A 6,317-nucleotide genomic window follows, 5' to 3' on the forward strand; every position below is an offset into this window, starting at 1 on the left:
CCTTCTCTTCTCCAGGCTGAACAGCCCCAACTCCCTCAGCCTGTCCTCACAGGGGAGATGCTCCAGTGCTCTTAGCAACTTGGTGGCCTCCTCTGGACTTGCTCCAACTTGGCTGTTTGTACATAAAGAACTGACAGGGAAGCTTTATAGCAGCAATCACCAAGCTCTCCACCCTACAGTATCCTCAGCAAAGGAACATTAATAAACATTAAAGAGCAGCGTGCACTTGGCATCTTTCTAATTAGGAGTGGAACAGCCTGGCAGATGAGGTCAGTCCCCAGATGGGGTTGAAGGGCAGTGTAAGCACGAGAGAATAAATTCAACGTAAAGGTCATCTATATGGATTAAATGATCTGAACAGTCAATTCCAGAGCCATCTTTGGCAATTAATATTTCATTAAAAATAGAAACACTATAAAGTTTAGCTTTTAAGCAGCAAAATTATTTCATGTCCCATAAAACCCTTTAAATACAAGCCCAGGCATCTTTTCTCTGTCCCTATACAAATTAGGCTTCTGTGGTTGGGAGTAACCCAAGAAAGGGCACGTCAAGGGCAGATACCCTTTGCACCTTAAAAACCACTTGAAATCCATTTCTAATGACAAGAGACAGCATTTAACAGCTGAAGAGGTTTCTTTTCCTTTTCATTCAATTGAGAATTAAATGCAGTTTCCAATCAAATCTTCATCTAAATACATAATGAACTTAAAGAACTAGACTAAGCCAGGGTCATCAGCAATACCATGTTTCAGAGGAGAAGGTGATGGAGAAAAGGCACTTGAGGATGGTTCAAGTGCAATCTGCTGGTCTCTAGACCCAGAGTGATCCATCATTGCTGCTGAGCCTGCCTGGCACGTCCTGACCTCTCTGCCCTCAGCTCCTCTTCTCCAGGGACCTGTTAAACAGTTCAGAACCAGCAGTTCCTAAAGAACTAATAGTGGCTTCTCACTTTTCTTTGCATATCTCCCTGGACCTCTCCTAAAAGTGCCTCTGGCATTTGTTTAGAGTGATTTGAAATGTTCTGTCTCCTCTGACTTTGCTGCCCAAGAACTAGGCCACCAAGCAAGTCACCAGAGGAATATTTGTTCTTCAGCACTCGAGTCCTTTGTAACCTACTTCCAAGTTTTTAACCTACACCATCAGAAAGAAGTTGGAAAAGGAGGTTTAGACTCATTGTCAGCATTCTCATGTTTGGAAAATGCAACAAAAACCCTCTTTTCTTCCACAACATTCGAGTCCTTTCACTGGGCTGAAGTTGGAGAAATTTAGATCTGATTCCCAACTCCATCACCCATTTCCTGCTTGACTTTCCAAGGGACTCACACTCTCCAAACTTCAATGCCCTGTGAGTGGAGAAAATGCTTAACTTGTTTTCCTATGAGCTGGATATATTTTCCACAGTGCTACGAAAATAAGAACTAATCTAGTTCAAAGACTTGTTTTTGCTTCCCTCAAAGTCAACCGTAAAATTTCCTTCAGCAGAGCAGGATCAATGTGTTTGTCTTTAAATGCTTGATAGAGTTTCCTCACTTTATTCTTGGAAATTGGGATCTGAGTGTTTATTTCTACTTATTACACAAGACGTGTCATTGTTTTACGTATTACATGAGATTTGGTGTTGCTTTCAAGGGTATGAGAGGTGTAAGTGAACATCTCCCTGGGTCTGATTTCCTGAAGCTTTTTTTCCCTCCCTCATTGGTTTTGAACAGCATTTCTGGGAGATGGGACCTTCCCCAGTCAGTTTTTCTGGCTCTCCCACATCTTTGCTCAGGGAAATTTCTCAGCAGAGTCTTTGCCACTCTGCTGGTTAGCTCCTCACTTTGGAAAGCTGCTGTTAAACCTATCTGAACCTGCACCACTGTGTGCAGGAACAGCCTGGGTAATCCTCCATGAAAGGAGACAGAATCCTCAACATTCACAGGAGCATTCAGCCATCAGGAAACCAGAACAGGCAAAGAAAGGCAATCAGCTTTGCCAAGATGCTAATAAGAAGGCACAATTAATCTCTTCACTTCTTACTCAGCCCCTGCTGCATATATAAATTAAATTAGGAGATATATATATATATATATATATACACACACACACACATGTATGAAATACCCTCTGATTTAAATGACACTTCCAACTTGGAAACTAAAGGCAAGAGGTAAAACTGCTAAAGATATCAAAAGACAACACATGACCATCATTCCTCCTGTGACCCACAAGGCCCAGAGATGATTTGCATGAGATTATGTATGTGTAAAAAAAAAAAAACCAAAAAAACCTCTTCTTTCAAGTCTCACATATTATTTGCTCCTAATCCTGGTTTGCAAACAACTGCCTGGTGTTCCTGTTGAAATATGTCAGAGCTGTTAAATGCCTGTATAAATAATAAATGGGAAGGGCATGTACTAAGACTGAGGTCTCTCTGCATCAAGACATAGACAGTGGTATCTTTTATTAATAACAATTGGAAAACCACAATGAAGTAGGAAAATGGTTCCTCTGCCAGGATTTGCTATCCCTAGTTCACAACCAAGCACAGCCCAGAGGGTAATGGTTCTAACTCCATCATACTGACTTGAACAGAACCTTTAGACTTGGACATATAGATTTAAGAGCTGTAATTATCTTTGGTAGTGCAAGTGGTTTTTTCAGTTCCTTGTGTGTATTGATTAACAGGCCTAGGACTGGTGGTGAATCCAACACTGCTGGGTGTAGCAGAGCAAGAGGTTTATCTATAATCACTGTTTGTAACACCCAAAACACCTTCTAATGATGTGCTTTTCTAGACACGGAAAACATTCTTCTATAAATCATAGAATCACAGACTCATTTAGATTGGAAAAGACCTCCAAGATCAGCAAGTCCAACCTGTGACTGATCTCCACCTTGTCAACCAGCCCAGAGCATTAAGTGCCATGTCTAGTTGTTTCTTGAACATCTCCAGGGATGGTGACTCCACCACCTCCCTGGGCAGCACATTCCAATGCCTGACAGCCCTTTCCATGATGAAATTCTTCCTGATGTCCAACCTGAACGTCCCCTGGCACAGACTGAGGCCATTTCCTTTTGTCCTGTCCCTTGTTCCTTGGGAGCAGAGCCTGACCCCATCTGGCTCCAACCTCCTGTCAGGGAGCTGGAGAGAGCAATAAGGTCTCCCCTGAGACACTATTACTGTTTACTAACCCTTTAATAACAGGAAAAGGGAAAAATGCCATTTTTAAAAAGCTTTCCCATGTCTAGCTTTGTTCCTTTGCATTATACCTTGAAACCACTTTCTTGGGGTTCTCTCCTGCAGCAGTTGGTGTAATCCCTACCTGGGAAGGAGCATTACAACAGTGCTGATAGCTACTGTGTTTTCCTGGGGGTTTTGCCACCTTAACAACCCTGGAAGTGTTCCAGGCCAGGTTGGATGGAGTTCTGAGCCCCCTGGGCTAGTGGAAGATGTCCCTGCCCATGGCAGGAGGTGGAATGAGATGATCTTTAAGGTCCCATCCAATCCAGGCCAATTCCATGACTAATCAGATGGTTGACCTGAACTGCCTGTCCCAAGTTCATATTCTATGGGCAGAGTTAAATACTTCAGAACTGACGAAAGTTTCTGCCTTTAAAATATAAACCATTCCATGATATCACTGGGACAGCTGTAAAAATCTCCTTCTGATTTCTATCCATGGGTAATTGTGCAAAGATTATGGAAAAACTAATGCCATGGCTGTACATCCAGCGACGGTTTCAGCAGAAATAGCCTTGTACTTCTCCAAAAAAAAACCTCTTCCAAAGGCCTTGACGTACAATAGGCAGTGACAGACGGAGCCCAATTTACATAAAATGACACAAACATCAAGTTCTTTTCAAGTCAGTCAAAGATTCCAAAATAGCTCTCCGAGGTACTTGCAGCCTCGGGATGCCTCTGTGCTACACTTGCGACATCTCTGACGATGGTTATGATTCTTTCTACTCCTGCACTTCGAAAATGACTTGTGGGTAGAGCACACAACCCTCCACAGATGGTTTTGAAGAACAATCAAGCTCTTTAAAACAAGAACTAGAGTGTAATCAGTTAAAGCACTAGGACTTGGATACTATTTTTTCTTTTTGCAACTTCACGATTCAAAGATTCCCTTCACGTATGACAATTCTGCAGCAAAGCAGCTGAAAGAACAGATTATCCAGCTTCTTTATTTCCTAGACTTGTTGTTCTTTGATTTCACATAAGAGTTCCAGAAGGGTTTAGCTCTCACTTGGATGCCCAAACAATGCTGAGCTATCTGAACATGTATTGTGAGACTGCAACCAGAGTAGGGATCACACATCATGTTACCTACACCTGTGTCCAGGGCAGACAAAGCAGCAAACAGCACAGAATTAGGGAGAAAATCCTTGGTCTGATAGAGGAGGTTTCCCCACTAGCTGCTCACTTCCTCACCTACAACTGTCTCAGTTCCAGCCAGTCATGTCCTCATCCTGTTCCCATAACAAAGAAGGAAACACAACCTGTTGTCTGTGCTGAAGAACAGGCATAGCATGAGTTTATGTTTCAGTGTCTCCATACACTCCCATACATCCAGAAATTCTTCCCTATGAGGGTGCTGAGGCACTGGCACAGGTTGCCCAGAGAAGCTGTGGCTGTTCCATCCCTGGAAGAGTTCCAGGCCAGGTTGGATGGGGCTTGGAACAACCTGAGCTGGTGAAAGATGTCCCTGCCCATGGTAGAAGATGGAATTAGAACACACTGCAGTTCTGCCCAGAACACCTTCTTTACATTCCATAACCAAAGTGCTGGAAAACCACAAGGATCAAACTCCAGCAGAGTGAGCTCCAGTGTGTTCATAGCCAAACAAATACCACCATGGTACAAAACCCCCTAAGGATGAACTGCATACAGATATGACTTAGACAAACATTAAGGCCAAAATATTTGAGCACAGCTCCAGATATATTTCCTCTTCTTTTAAATCTAAACACCATCCTATGGATTTGAAATAGTGACTGCCAGATAACTCATGAATATAAATTACCCAGCTGAAGGCCAACCTTTACTTATCTACAGGTTTTGTTATGTATGAAAAATCACTGAGAGTCAAACCAGTCCATTTACTTGCCCAGAGGACCTTATAGGAATCCACATCTGAAACAGCACTGAACTAATACCTTATGAATATTAAAGAACTCCCCAAACTTCTTATTCTGCCCCTGGTGTAAATTGGAGAAGTGAAACATCAAAGCAGCCTCCAAGGAATACATTTTGTTGACATTTTACTTGGCTAAAAAACTGATCTTTGTTAAGCCACACCTAATGTTGAACTATCAGCAAGTGCAAAGGCAGAGAACACTACACTGGCATGCAAAAAAAAAAAATACTGAAATAGATTTCTGGGTGTTTCTGCAAAATATCACAGAGATTTGAACTTGATTTAACATCTCCCTACACCTGGAGCTCAGAGTCAGGTAAGTCCCATTCCTCCAAGCCAGGATTCAGAGCCTGTGCTCCATCCCAAACAGCACACACACAAGCTGATAATTCAAGGGGAATCTTCAGGGCATTGCAGAAGACCTGTAGTTATTGGAAGACATCCCAAGCTGCTCTGTAACTCACCCAGGCCAAAAAGAGAGGGGGAAGTGTCAACAACAGCCTATGCTCATGTGTGTGAAGTCCCATTCCTCCAAGCCAGGATTCAGAGCCTGTGCTCCATCCCAAACAGCACACACACAAGCTGATAATTCAAGGGGAATCTTCAGGGCATTGCAGAAGACCTGTAGTTATTGGAAGACATCCCAAGCTGCTCTGTAACTCACCCAGGCCAAAAAGAGAGGGGGAAGTGTCAACAACAGCCTATGCTCATGTGTGTGGTGTGCGAGAAGTGACAACAACAGCCTATGCTCATGTGTGTGCAACCCCTACACCTGCTTAAAGCCAAAAAGCACTAATGATGCTAAAAGCATCAGCAAACACTGACCAAGGAAGGATTTCAGCCTCTTACACCACTGATCCTGCTGCTCTAACCTGCACCTCTTGTCCAGCACCCCTGAAAGCCTTGGTCCAGTGTCCTTCCCTCGTTCTGGAGGAGGGAAGGGTAAACTTAATTACAGGGTAATGAGGTTGATGTTCAGCCATCTCTTATGACCGTGTAGGAGGATTCCTAGTGTCCCAGCTCAGGAGTCCTTGGGATCTGGGAAGAGCAATGTCCCACTTAAATCATAGAGTGGGTTGGGTTGGGACTTTTAAGCTCATCTCATCCACCCCCTGCCATGGTCAGGACACCTTCCACCAGCTCAGGTTGCTCCAAGCTCTATCCAACCTGGCCTGGAACACTCCCAGGGATGGA

Source organism: Acanthisitta chloris, unplaced genomic scaffold, assembly GCF_000695815.1.
Source record: "Acanthisitta chloris isolate BGI_N310 unplaced genomic scaffold, ASM69581v1 scaffold17408, whole genome shotgun sequence".
NCBI classification, from domain to species: Eukaryota; Metazoa; Chordata; class Aves; order Passeriformes; family Acanthisittidae; genus Acanthisitta; species Acanthisitta chloris.